Source organism: Passer domesticus, chromosome 8 (assembly GCF_036417665.1).
Source record: "Passer domesticus isolate bPasDom1 chromosome 8, bPasDom1.hap1, whole genome shotgun sequence".
NCBI classification, from domain to species: domain Eukaryota; kingdom Metazoa; phylum Chordata; class Aves; order Passeriformes; family Passeridae; genus Passer; species Passer domesticus.
In genome coordinates, this window is record NC_087481.1 from 30,863,487 (window position 1) to 30,878,067 (window position 14,581).

General features: G+C 40.6%; 1 long non-coding RNA gene across 3 annotated transcripts in view; it reads left to right on the plus strand.

Annotated features, from left to right (window-relative positions):
* The window catches only part of LOC135306367 (uncharacterized), a 114,120-nt gene that overhangs the window by 57,522 nt on the left and 42,017 nt on the right, over window positions 1-14,581 (plus strand). Inside the window, exon 4 of one of the 3 annotated variants that reach the window (XR_010367173.1) lies at window positions 11,996-12,210. The exons of the other annotated variants lie outside the window; for them this stretch is intronic. This is a non-coding gene — a long non-coding RNA (uncharacterized LOC135306367). Of the gene's footprint in view, window positions 1-11,995; window positions 12,211-14,581 lie in introns of those variants that run through there. 3 annotated transcript variants of the gene reach the window in all.

The following is a 14,581-nucleotide window of genomic DNA, read 5'->3' on the forward strand; positions in this document are numbered from 1 at the left end:
AATGGAGGATTTTCCTTGCTGATAAGAATAATGAAAGTACAGACCAAGCTTCCTATGCCAAAATTCAGCCTTTTTAGTAAAAAAGAGAAATCCGGCAATAATTTCTGCTACTGGAGTTTGAGTAAGAAGTTTCCTTTCAAATGCATTAGTTTAGTTGCCCACTTCACAGTTTCTAAAGTACTTTTTCTGAATTCTATTACTTTTTCTTCAAAGAAAGGTCTTGTTCTAGTTTTTTTCTTTTTTTCTACATTTTGTGAAATTCTGTTTGTCCAGTTTTCATTGATCCAAAGCATAAAAATCCTTCTTTTATTCCTTTTAAGAAGTTTTTTTTCCCATTCTTAAAAAAAAATAAATCTTCAGGAGCCATGTATGCACTCAGATAACTCAGAAATAGATTCTCTTAGAACTTCTGTCTTGCCATGAGCTTACTCCTCAGTAGAGGAAAAGTAGCTTTGACTCAGCTGAAAAAAAATGTCTCTCAGATGTTGCAAAGTCAGTGTTTGAGCAGCTCATACTGTGCATGGCCAAAAGATGATTTGCCACAAAATTAGCAACAGGCTCCTGCAGAGCCCCTGGTGTGGAGGGAGCCCACCGGTGCGAGATAAAGAATTCTGGGACCTTCTCTCTGAAGTATACCTAATCAACTCTAAACCATGACTGAAACCTTTGGCCAAAGTACATCAGAGCAATGCCAGAATACTGGAACCTGGTTTTCCTTTAGATATGTACTGTGAATCTCAGATTCCTAACTTTTCCCTTAGTGTTTCTTAAAACCCACAGCTAAAGACAGGAGAGCAGACTTCTTTCTTCTTCTGCAACTGCTTGTTTTTATGTTGTGTGACTGTCCCTGCCTCATTCTAAACTGCTGATATAAAAAGGCAATAATAAAATCATCTTACTGCAGAGTTTGTGGTAGATAGCATGTCCAAAATACACATAATGGGAGTTGGAGAAAGAGGAAAAATAGAAAAGCATTGCTAGCTGAATTCTGAACCTCAAAGCCAGTTTGATTTAGTTCAGGATCCGAGTTGAAGGCCCTGGCTTTATTTTGCATTTTGGAGTTGATATTTTATCTCTCTCTTGCATGTATCACAATGCCATTTTACCTTTTCAAACATTTTAGAGGCATGCAGACATTTTTAGGTAGTAGACTATAGTACAGCCAAGAACAATACCAGTGTACATTCACTTTCAGAGTTCCATTTTTCCCTGGGATTTTAAGGCAATGTAAGATCTAAAAGTTGTTTGTTTATGTGCTGTGCAGACTATGGCCTTGACTTTCAAAAGCAGTTTTGAAAGCTTCTTTTCAGCAGCAGTTTTGAGGGCTGAGAGCATGTCAGTCAAACACACAAAGGCTGTAGCTTGTCCTGATTGCTTCTGAGTGCACCAGCCTTGCCTCTATGAGTCTGCCACTTGCCCTTCACACATGTGCTTTTCATCAAAAAGATATATTTATCTGGAAGCTAATCACGGGTTTTATTTGAATATGTGTCTGGTGGGGAGCTGAGAAGAGGAACTGTAGCTTGTTACTGCCAGAATTCAGAACACAAACCACGTGAGGCTCTTTCATCTCCATCCCTACAGACAGAGACCTTGGGGAGGGGGAGTGCAAGAGCAGCCAGAATGACCATGGAGCCAGAGAGCCTCCTCACACCCCTGAGCTTGTGGCTCTGCCTGGGGCTGTGTCTGCTCTGAGCTCTTGGTTCAGCCCTGGCAGTTCATTTTCCTGAGTTCTGATGTCTTTACTTTCCACTCAACACCTGGCAGCCACTCAGCAGCACTTCAAAGTGAAACTTCCTGATGGAACATATTATTAATTTAGTGGCCAGTGCCAAGGTTAGTTATCATTCCTCCAACACAAATGTGATAGAACCATGAATCTTGCCATTGTATTTTTACGGAATTGTTATGGTTTGGCATTTCCAATCATGTCCTGGTGGTGCAGTATAACAGAACAGAGATGAGATGTTTTCAAAAGCAAAGCCAGAGTTGTTAGCTGATGATGCTTTCCTTTGGCTTGATGGTGTTGTAAAGAATTTGAGAGCAACTGGAGATTAATAATGAACAATATCTGTCCAGCCTTACCTTTTTTATGATGATCCTTCCAAATGCAAGTGCATCCTATCCAGTGGGCTCAACACAGCCATCATCTCACTTCTGGGCTCCAGATAGATTACATTTTATACAAAAATATTTTCTTTGATGCTCTTTATGTGTTTTCAGGCAATAAAAGTAGACATAAAATTGTATTATATTTCCCAGAATGCAAAAAAAGGTAACAAGAATGAATGAATGTGGAAAACATACTAGACTGGTTTTAATATGAAATTAACTTTTGCAACAAAGAGGTGGCCCATAAAAACTGAAAATGTCTGAGATTGCTGGGTAGGATAAATTCAGGTAGAGGAACACATATAAGTTACAGGTCATCAGGTAGCAACAGGCTGGGAACATCAGGATCAAAGGAATATTAGCAACTTGATGAATTCCTAAGTTTTACATGAGACCATCAAACAAATCAGTGATGACAAACAACTAAAGGTAATCAAAGATAATTTTATAGGTGACATTCAAATCAGTCTGTGCAGTGTGATGAACTGGGGAATTCAACGGGCTGACCCCAAAATGTATTTCTGGCAAAATATGTTAATAGAAAAGTGATTTTTTTTCAACAAGTGAATAACATAAAAGTGTGGGACATGGTGTGTGTGAATGTCAGCACAAGGGTTGCTTCTCTATCCACTCAGGTCTCCTCTATGATTCTTGGGATCCTTTTAACAGAGGCCTGATCAAAAAGTTGTAATTAGAAACATAAAAAGACAGGAATTGGTTGATGAAAAGGAAATTTATCATAGCAATTTTACCAAAAGAAATGAAAAGACAAAAAGAAAATTAACAAGTTTTATACATTTTAAGGATCAGCAAATGCAGGATATTTATTTTTTTGATAAAATATCTGAAAAGAGATGAAGTTTATGAAGGAAATTACAATTTTACCCCCATATTATTTTATGGCCAGATTTGCAAGAGTTTGTGCTTTTTATATAAGATGAAATGTTTTCAAATCACTGGAAACTGAGGAAATTCAACGTTTCTGCAATTGGTGAATAGGCAAGCTTACTGGCTCAGCATTTGCTTCTGATCTTGTTACTTTGAATAACTCCAAGTTAAGAAGAAAAATACTGTTAAATAAATGAAACTGTGTGGGAAATCAAGGTAAAATGTGCCATAAACTTTGCATTAGTTAAATTCAGGAGTCAAGTAAAAACAGTGAAGTGTGGCTAGCTGGGTCTAAGAATCAAAACATGACTTTTGGGTGTGAAAGGAAGTAATAACTAGATATTATAAGTCTATACATGTATAGAGGTAGTCAAGACTGGTTTTTGTCTTAATTTAAAATTTAGGAAGAATCTCCATCCCAGAATTAAAATGGATATGCTGGACAAAATTGCAATATTAAGGTTTAAGTAAAATATCAATAATATCAAAATATCAATGTTTCTAGGTCAGCCTGCTTTCTCTTATTGTACCTAAAACATGGGGAACTGTCAAGAAATGGTCAGAATCTTCATAAATACTTTGTTTAATTTTAGTCCCATAAATGAATTCATTATCTGCAGTGTAGATGTCTATAGCTAGAGGTGAGGCATGTATTGATTAACCTAGTAAAAATATTATCCATTGTGCCATTTGAGATGGAAATATAGATCCAGAATGTGTAAAACTATGGATCTGGGCTTGTGAAAATGAAAGTCAAATATTTTCAAACCTCTTGACAGCTGCATTAGCATCAGTCATTTGAGAAGTTTTACATGAAGAGCTAACTAAAGAAGAATAATGCCACTGGAAAAAAAATATACATCCCAAGCAGGCAAACTGGAGAAATAATTACTTGTATGGAAAAAAACCACAAGGACTGAATACTTTTTGAACGATCGAATTAGTAATAAAGGTAAATGCAGAACTATTTCTAAAAATTACTCTGCAAGTTTAAATAAAGTAGGCTTTCCCAGGAATTTTTATCATGGGGCCAGAAAAAAAGAAAAGCTTCCTATGGCAGAAGTAAAATTTTTCTTTACATGCGAGGGGACTCTTGTGACTCTTCTGAGGCCAAAATTATGAAGTATTGGTAACTTGTATTCTTTTGAGCCAGAAAGAAGATACAGATAGTCTACTATAAGCATCATAATATAGATATCAATAATTAATATGAGGAGCCAGGTTTGACTTTTGTAAAATCTTTTATCAGCTTGTCTGGGGTTTGTTGCAAAACTTGGTATGAAAAAATAATGTCCTTTCTCAAAGCCAGTCTTTCAGAAAGTGCTGAAAGGCCACGTTGCTCTGCACAACCTGTGGCACTGACCAAGGTGTTGCTTTGCTAGGATTCCTCTGAGGGCTGGCACACACAAGGGTCACCAGGTGCCACAGGCACTGGCAGGGGCCTGGCTGAGGAATGCCAGCCAAGGCTCAACCCTATTTATTGGCATTATAAATGGAGTATTAGATCTGTAAGATACAGCAAAGCACATAGAATACAGAATTATTTATATTCTGATTTGTACTGAAAATATATTTGTGTCTTTAGTTTCACTGTGTTATTCTATGATTTTTTTCTCTTGTTATGTTTACTCTTGCACTAAACTTTTCTCTCTCTTTTCTCCCTCTATACTTTTATTTTAATCTGTGGGTCTCACAGTGATTCTTTATTTATGTATCTTTATATGAACTTGGACTACTGTGAATGAACCATCCTGGTAACTTGGGTGGTTTTCTCCTTGTGGCAGATCTAACACAGAGCTTTTAGAGCAGGTGATTAGGTCAGTTCTTCTACAGCATCTCTTGTAACCTGGTCCTCTCTGTGTGGCAGAAGTTGTGGCACACAAAACCAGATTCTGTCACTGTGCTGCTGTTCCAGGCTGAGGTACCTGGCACTTCACGTGCTGAAGGTGGCACGTGGCTCCTGGCTCCTAAATCTGGCTTTGCTGCTCCCTGGGGCTGTGGATCTTTGAGCAGAAGTGTGTGTTCCTCCTTTGCTCGGGGCCTGGGGCTCACGAGTTCCAGCCTGGCACAGAGACAAGAGGGTGATTGGCAGCTCTGGGTCTCTTTGAGAGACAGCAGCTCGCCTCTCCTGCTGCCCTTCTCTAGCCAGACTTAGCTTCTGCTTTGGAAAAGAACAGTGCAGTCCAGCTCGCTTCCTGGGAAAGCTTGAGATGTGCTGTGAAAGCAAACAGGGCTGCAGAGGTGAAGGGTTTGTCCCACCTGCTGAGCCTGGGACAGCAGTGCACATTTTGCTGGGACTGTTGAATTTCCTGGGGGTATTGAGGGCAGCCCTTGGGTATGGCATTGGTGCTGGTGCTGGAGTCTGCACCAGGCTGGTTTCTGTGGGATCACATCCATATTTCACACATGAGTCACTGCAGTGGACTCTGCTGTGTGCAGAGCAGCCCTGTGCCAAAGCGGGGCAGCCATGGGAGGGGGCACCGAGGGCTGCTCCCTGTGCTGCTCCAGCTCCTGATTTATCCATGGAAGCAGCACATTCCTGCCATCAGCAAGGGAAAAGCAAATGTTGTGGTGATGATTCACATGCTGTGAGAGGTGGTTTCCCCAGGTTCCTTTTGCTTAGTCACCTGCAGGATGCTCATTTAAAAAGGAACAAATACGGAGCCTGATGATTACTGCAGGTAAAGCCTGTTCAGAAGCTGTTAGCTACAAAAATCAAATACACATCTACAGCAGCCTCACACAGCACAAGCAGCCATCTTTTTACATGATATATGAATCCTTTTTTTTTCCTTCTGCATACAGAAAAACTAATACATAAATATGCTTCTCTGTTGGAGGAGAGGAGAACTGGGGATTTTTAAATTATTTTCAGCAAATAAAGCCAGTATGATCACTCTCTTTTTTGTACTATATTCACTTACAATCCTATATCCATTTACATACCAGAGATCTGTCTTTATCAAGCTCTTCAGCATTAACTCTCATATGTAAATAGCTTGAGTGGCAAGTCTGTGAGTCAAAATGTATTAGAACATTTATAGTAAAGGCATCCCCTGTATTTAATGAAAACCTTCAAACAATAAAGAAAACCTCTATGCTTAGCAAAACCCCAAGAAACAGCCTGGCAGGGATGGAGCAGCATGAGATTTGCCTGTTGTAGGTTGAATACTCTGTCTGGAGGCAGAGGAGCAGCTGCTGACTGATGGTCCTGGGCTCCAGTCAGCCAGCAGCATCTGTGGGAAAATGGTCAGTGACAAAGAGATGTCCCTGTGAGGAAGCAAGGGTCACATATATCACACAAGTAAAAAAGTCTCCAGTTTAGATGATTATTTGATCTGCAGATTGATCTCTTACAGATGGGAAATTTTCAGTCAAAGGTATGGTTCATTTTTATTTGATAGGAGATAGAGCAACATTTGCCATCATATTACCCCACAATAACATGAAGGACAGCAAAGCCAGAGACAAGAAATGTGTGAAATGAAGACTGTCTGTATGCAAATTCATCCATAGATTTCCAAGTCTCTCCTGGGTTCTTTATTTCCTCAGTTCTTTCTGGCCACAGTACAACTCCTTTTGGAAGGGCTTTGAAATTACTTAGCAAAATGGGTTGCTCTCTTCAGTCATTTTTGCTGAATAAATGCTGCTTTCAGTTCTTAATGCCATCAGCTATCCAAGTTCCTACCAAGCAGTGTGACTGTAGGCAGAGTTGGCAGAGGTTTCCTGTCCCACCAAAGGTGTAATGAGGGAATTGGGGCTGGCTGCTGGAGCACTGGTGTGGAGCAGAAGGCTGTTTCCACACCTGCATTAGAGTAGCAAGGATGGAGCTGCTCAACGAACACAACTGCTCTGCTTTCACACAAGAGGTGCAATTAATGCTTTTTAATGGAAATTAAATTCTATAGCAGCTGGTGATCCAAAATGTTGACCAAAAAAAATGGACCCTAATGAACTGTGCAATCCTCTTAATTCAGTTAGTTTACATAATTACATTTCTACCTCCTACTCAGCTCAATAATTGCACCAATACCCTATCTTGAAAACCCATTTTTGTGCCTTAATGGAAAGGTTTAAATTATGCTGACCCAATCTGCTAATAACAGTGATCAATAGCGCTGCTCCAGCTCAGTTTGTTTTTAAAGAACTATCCATGTTGCTGTGTTGTTGTCATAGTAATTGGGATTTGCATTTACAATCAACTCTTCCAGATGTTGCAGAGATGGGGAGGATTGTTTCTGTTCTGGCTCTTTGGGACAGTAGGAGTTGGTTTTCTTCCTCTTTCCCTTTGCTTCCTCAGTGTCTGAGAAATGAGTGAGCAATCCACTGTTGTTCTGTAAACAACTCCTTGGGAGCAGCTTAAGTTTACAAAACAGTAGCTTGATGCCAGCCAGCTGGTGAGAGCAGCTCTTCCCATGCCACGTCAAGTCAGTGTCAGGTCACTGTTCATACAGAGCTGAGGCTCTGGCCTTACAAAACTCCTGATGAATCTCCCTACCTGGCATCTCTCTCCTGATGCCAGGCCCATGACCAGCATCAGTGCACAAGGACAATGCTTCTGAGAAGTGCAAGGTCACAAAATTGTCCCTCCCATGCAAGAAAAAAGTACTTTTCTCCTGACCTTGGATATGTGTTTCTGTTGGGTTTTGTTTTCTGTTTTTTTTTTCCCCCCCAGACTGTTTCAAGATGAGTGATTAAAATATGGAATCTAAAAAGCATTTATGAACCTGCAGACCTAATGTGCTCTGCAGGAAGTGTTTATAATTGTGTGTCTTCTTGAACCACTCTACATATATTATTGTTCTTGTTACCTTCACAAACACCACCACCCCTTCTGCTCAAGCAGCACACAACACACTCAGCAGTGGTAAGTTCATGGGCTGCAGTAGCTTTGTCTATTCATTTAATTGAGAATTTAAAGGGATTTTATTATTATTATTTTTAGTGCTGCAAGGCTTTGAAAAATTAGACAATGGTTGAGCTACAAAAAAAAAGGACTTTTGCTCTTATACCCCAGAAGTGTTTTCCTTAGTGTTATTTTTCATTGTTATCCCTGGTCATTCTGTGGTTTTATTGGAGTTATCACTCTAAAGTAAGCCAGGAAAAAATCCTGCTAATGATGAATCAGTATGCCATAAAGCCTGTCAAATCCCCTTCATATTAATAGTACCTTTGTCACTGGCACTGAAGCTTTGTTTTGCTGCTGTTGTTTGGCCACTGTCCCTCTGTCTTTCAGGGGTCATTTCAAGTCATTCCCTTTTGACTTCTTCACCGTGCATGGTGAGCCACGCAAAAGTATCTGCCAAAAATTCTGTCAGCTTTCTTGTCAGATGTGTCTGGAGCTGCCTGTGCAGGCTTTGGACACAGTGGTCCAGTCAGTTCACACTCACTGTCTGAGAGATGTTTCAGTAGCACACTGACATCTCATCCACCTAAACATGGCTCTGTGGGATACAGTGAGTGCTCTGGGAAAATACTGCCATGGCCAAGAGGTTGAGGTTCAGGGTTTGAGTTTTCCTTCCCTGGAACAAATCCAGTGGTCACTACTGGACAGCAGTTTAGGGATGCTGCACCTCCTTGTGTGGCCATGAGCTGCCATCAGTGGACACCTCACACGTTTGTGAACCATGAAGCTGGGCTATCAAACCCACTGCAAATGGAGGGCTTCCAGTTTCAGAAGGAAAAACCTTTTCAGCAAGCTCTGGGACAGTCCAAGGTAGCTGCAGGCAGTGGCAAACCATTTCTCTGGGAGAAGCAATGCACAATGGTATTTCAAGGCATGAGGAACAAGCAGGGTTCCTAATTTGGAAAAGAATTGCCTCGAGATATCCTCAGGAAAACCAACAGCTATTTTTTTAGCATGTCAATGGATGGAGAAGGACATGAGTGAGCTTTCTCTGGCTTTATTTGGTGTGACCAGGCAGTGGGCAGGAGATGCTGACTTCTACTCGAATGATAATTTGTCAGCTTTTAAATATGAACCAGGAAGGCAGAACATCTCAGGGGCTCACCTTGGTGGTGCAAATGCCTGGAAACAGCTTTAGTAAGGGTTCTATGAATGTGGTGAAACAAAGCAGCTCCAAAAGCGGCCCCACCTATGCCAGATCATCAGAAATATGCAAAGTATTTCATTTCAGGTGAAAAGAAAGAAATACATATATTGTTCTCATTAGTAAGTGGAGCCCTGGTGGTATGAAGAGAATTGTGTTGACTTATTTTATAGGAGGATTTAGTTTTGCAGTATGTGTGCTTGGATGCTAAAAAAAGCAGCAGGTTTCTTCACAGAGTGCATAATTTTGCAAGTTTTATACTTACTTCAGGCTGATGATTTCCTGATTATACTGTGTCCTTTTGCTGCAGAAGCTGTTGATCTCTGCAGAAAAAAAAAAAAAAAAGAAAAAAAAAAGACAAGACTGAAATGTAGAAACTGTAGTGCTGTTATTTTGTGGTGACAGGAAAGATGCACCAGCATGCAGGTTTATTCTTATGCGACACATAATTGCTCAGAAACTATTTTTAAAACCAGGCTGAAAGAAATCACAAGGATGGCACAGATAAGCTGTCATTTGACAAACCTGCTTAGGCTGCATGCAGGGAAAGTCTAAGGGTGTAGGGACCACGACTGCAGCTACCAAGGAAGGAGGAGAGAGGGGAGCAGAGCATCCCTCTCCCAGCCTGCTCAGCCCACACCAGTGACCCCATGTAATGTGCACTGCATGGTATGGGCTCACCACCCCAGGGAAATTCTGACTGCTCTGCAGACCCATCTCATTTTTATCTAACTGCAGTTTGCTGGCACTGTAAGCATTTATAAATCTCTATAATGCCAAATTTTGCCTCCACTTATGAGCCTTCCATCACTAATGTTCTTAGACTATTGTGACTGCAGCAGCATTTTCCACACTGTATCTTTAGTTTTTGCCATGCTTTGTGCTAACAGGAAGTTTAGAATGCCAGCTCTCAGAGAGGCCAAGCATGCTTTCTTTTATGCTTAAGAAGCACTTTTCAGCTTTTCATCTGAATCAACCTCCTGGTACATTGTGTTCCCCATTTCCTACAGAAACCTTGATGTGCAGCTCCAGGTATGCAGGATTCAAAGGCATTCTACTTTATTTGTCAACCCTAACCCAGTCCCTCCTGCAGTGAGAATTGATAATTTCTGAGTTAGATTATTTCTGTGTCCTGTACTCTGTGGCATGACAGCCAGAATCTCCTTCCTGCCAGGTCCTTTAGAGAGTGAAATATGTTTCCTCACCAAAAGAGGAGCAATGTCCAGTTGCAGCTGAATGTTCAGGCTCATGTCTGCTTGGGGTGAGAGGGAACAGCTTCAGCTCCAAGGGTCACTGAGCACACTGACAAGGATCTCCCCATGACAAAGCTCATATTACTGAGTCTCTTGGTGCTGGCAAGAGCAGAGAGACTTTGAACAAACTGTTGATACAATATTCAAAAAGAAAAGGTTTTGGGTTGGATTATGTCCAGCCTGGTACTCAAAGTCCCTTTAAGCAATCCTTTTAAAGCACAAAGCACTCTGAGTGCACCAGTGCTGCTGTGCCATTCACAGGGTCACCCTGTCCTGTCCACCCAGAGAGGCAAAAACCCAGCTTGGACTGAAAGCTGCAGTTCTTGAGCTGCAATATGAGACCAGAGACCTTTGCCAGAGATATGACATTCCTGGGAGAAGCTCATTTCGTGGGCCACCTTGGTAACCACGCTGATTCCATAGACCTAGCACAAACAACATGTCCTGTTTCAGAATGATAAGGCACATTAAAAACTTATTATCCTTTATGGGAAGTGAAGATGCTGTCAGAAGGGTACCTTTTAGTATGTGTGCAGGTCTGCCAGGCTCAGTCAGCCATGACAAACCATCCATCTTGGAGATCATCTGGCAGCCAGCAAGCTGAACAAATATGTTTATACATAAGGCACGGAGCCTCGGTGATGTAACTAAGAAACTGAATTATTACTTCTGTCCCTGAGGGCTGACTGTTTAAAATTCCAAGTTATTGGGTTTTATACACTTTGCAATACAATTTATTCACTTATTCTCCTTGTAAATTTTCAAATACGAGTATCAGAACATGATCAAGGGTACTATGGAAACACACTGATTCAATTTAAAGAGCAAGCAACTAATCCTTATGGAGATGTGCTTCTATAATTATGTACTTATAGTTTCAGAGAGTCACAAGTATACTTGAGGGAAAATGTTCAGTTAATCTGAATTACTCTAATTTATCATTGGTAGTAGTAGGACAATCCCTAGAAACTGTAAAGGATAGGTGGTAATTCAGTGTGTCCTGCAGAAAATAGCAAGAGAATGCCCATCCATAATATCTTGTCTCTATAGCCAACACTCAAAAAAAAACCCCAGAAGAATGACAAATCATTATCTTATCTACTTTCAAATATGCTGCTGAGATGGAGAAATGACATGATTTTGCCAGAGACGTTAACAAAATCTGAGGAAGAACTTTCCACTGAACTAAATAAGTCTTATGAGAAAATTCCTTTGAAACTAGAAAGTGTGTGTGTGTGTGGGGGGTTTGTTTGCTTTTTTCCCCTCATAACAAAGGTGTCCTTTCCACATTTTATTTCCTATGAATTAAAAATGGAAAAATCTGGTATAATTAGCATGTCACCTAAAATATTTCAGATTTCAGACACTCTTCTTGGAAAATTTACAGAAGAACTTACACAAGCTTTTTATATGTCATGGGCATTCTCTATTAAATATTGTTAATTTTCAGTTAGCTCTGCTATTCGGGACCCCAGCATTTGAGTAATCACTGGGCTGTCTGCATGCTCCTTGAAAATAGCCACAATTGCTTCAACAACAGCATCCATCCAAAAACCAGAATGACTCAAACTTAATTCCTACCCCATGCCTGTGATCTGTGAAACAACAGAGAATATTTGTGGAGTTCATTCTGTGCAGTCTAAGGGAAATAACATGCCTGAAGGTTATATATCTATTTATTTTTTAATCTAGGTTGAACATCTGAATGTGGAATATGCAATCCACTGGGGGAGAAGAAAAAGAAAACCCACCTTAACCTTATAATTAACACAAATGAGTACAGTGGCCTAGGGACAAAAGCACTGTGCCAAGCTCTTGTGCCAGTAAAGTTCCTGGCACAGGGACAGTTCTCCTGAGAGAAGACCATGTGAAAAAAAATTTAAAAAAAACCATATATATTTGTATTTCTTAGCCCAATAATTTTCTCCTTACAACAGTTAGGCTCTCTTGCAGAGTGCAGTATGCCAATTTTTCCCAGTATGTAGATGAATTATTCCGAGAGCTGCTCCCGCAGAGCTGAGCATTCCCCCTGGCCCTGGAGCAGAGAGGACACAGCCCTGGGCAGCTCCTCTGGCTTTGCTTGGTGCTGCCCAGCACTTGACCCATTGCTGCAGGGGCTCTGCACGAGAGAAATGGCACAACAGGGGCTGGGCCACAACTGAGAACTGGGCCAGCAGTGACCTGGAGCACACCCAGACAGAAACTGTCTGGTGTTATGCTTACACACAGCTGTTTCTTGTAGCTCTGGGAATTACAAAATGTGCTCTGCTTTTGCTGTCAAAGACCCTAATTTAAAACCATATTCTTTAGGACTTGGAGAAGCTGTGGGAAAAAAAAAAAAAGGCAGCAAAACCCCCAACCACCACCAAAAATACCTAGACTAAGAGAAAGTAATCTGTGGTGCTTCTCTCATCAAGTTAATAACTCATTCTTGTAGTTCAAAATGACACAGCATCTCAGAGATCATAGCAAATAAGGATTCAAATGCCCAACTGCAAGGGAGTTCTACACCTAACTTCTACACCCTGTAATGCAATAGTTCATATTTAACAGGGTCTAGGGGCACAGGCAATGCCCCCATTTAAAAATAATGTGAATAATGTGAAAGAAGAGAGGATCTGGGCTTTTTTGAGAAACGTATTTTGCATACACAAAATTATCATCAAGTGATTCAGTTCTTTTTATCAACTCATGCTTGCTGTAAAAATACAGCCTGCCTTTGGGCTTGTCATCTAGGAACTGGTGACAGAATAAAATGCTAACACAAAAAGAGTCAGGAGGACAGAAACTCCAGCTCATATCAATTTCCATCCTGCTAACACACCGGAGGGTCAGTTCATTGCCAGAAAAAGATTAGGGTTTAAGTAGAATGGAACTTTTGCCTCAAAACTGCCTAAAACCCGAGTTGCATGCACATCCTGACAGGACTGAACACTTCTATTTCCTTTATCTTCCTTGGTGCTGTTGCTTATGAGACCAGTGCCTTCTGCAAGGTAGAACAGTAGTAGAGGGAAGCCAGACTGTGCCCTGTGCTTACTCTGCATCAGTTCTTGGCCTTTCTGTACTGACACCTCCTCAAAGATCTGCATGGGGTGGTTTCCAACACCTCACTGGCTGGAGATGTGCTGCTTTTGTGCATTTTGAGGTAGCTGAGTAAAGAATTCTTTGTGTTTTGTTACCTTCAGCAGAATTGGGTAGTTCTCCTATGGCTCTTCTCTGAGATGCACGACACAGGATTCTAGGGATTTTTTAAAAAAATATGTATTATTTTATCATTTACACCCTTGGGCCCAGATGCATAAAAGTTTGCCAGAACCTGGTTTTTTAGATGAAATTATGAGACAAATCTGGATTCTCTTTCAACAGCATGTAAAGTCCCATAAGCAAAACTGAATGCTGGAGAGGAAACTTGTCCTTAGTGAGACAGTTGAGTTTGTTAATGCCTATTTAGCTTAAAAGGGTTAATGGCAAAACCAGTTTGGCCCAAAGAAGATGCTGATAAAGATTCATATACTTCATGTCTCAAGCTGGGTCTTGTGTTAAACACTGCTGAGGCCATTCTGAGCTTAGAAAGCAAAGCTGCATTTGGTGTCTCTGTTATTGCTAGCAGGCACAAGCTGTGACAAGCAAACAAAACCACTACTTACCTTCAACATGAAAGGACACACAATTTCAGTAGTTTAGCATGGCTTGTCCAAGTCAGCTTTAAATATCTTAGAAAGGTCTGCAACTGAGGTATTTATGTTTTCACTGCTCACCTCAATTAACACAGTGATTGGCTGCAGAGAGCACCACAGCTGGCACAGCTTTGAGGAACATATGTTAGGAAAACATCAGTTTGACTGGAAGCTGGTTTTAATGGACTAGTTTTGTGGCTGCTAGCAAAATGGGGAAAAGAGTGGGAACTCGCCTATTTTGGGGCTGTTTTTTGAATTGCAAAACAAATTTCTTGTTCTATGTTTTATGAAAGATAGATAGAAATCTCTGATACTGCAGAGAAAAATGTAATTTAATAAGATTACTTAACATTCTCTGTTAAGGTAAAGGAGAACTTCTAGCAGTTTTATTCTTTGTCAGGGCTGTAAGGGAAGACATAAGAGATGTGAGAGGAAAACCAAAAAGACCAGGTAAATATATAGGCTATCTATCTATCTACAAATAAAGAGAAGTGATCACTTATTCTCAGTGAAAGGGTGACAACTGATGCCTTAGAGGTGATAGACTGAAGACACTCCAGCAAAATATTTGGAGAAAATGTTATTTAGAAGTGCAAGAAAC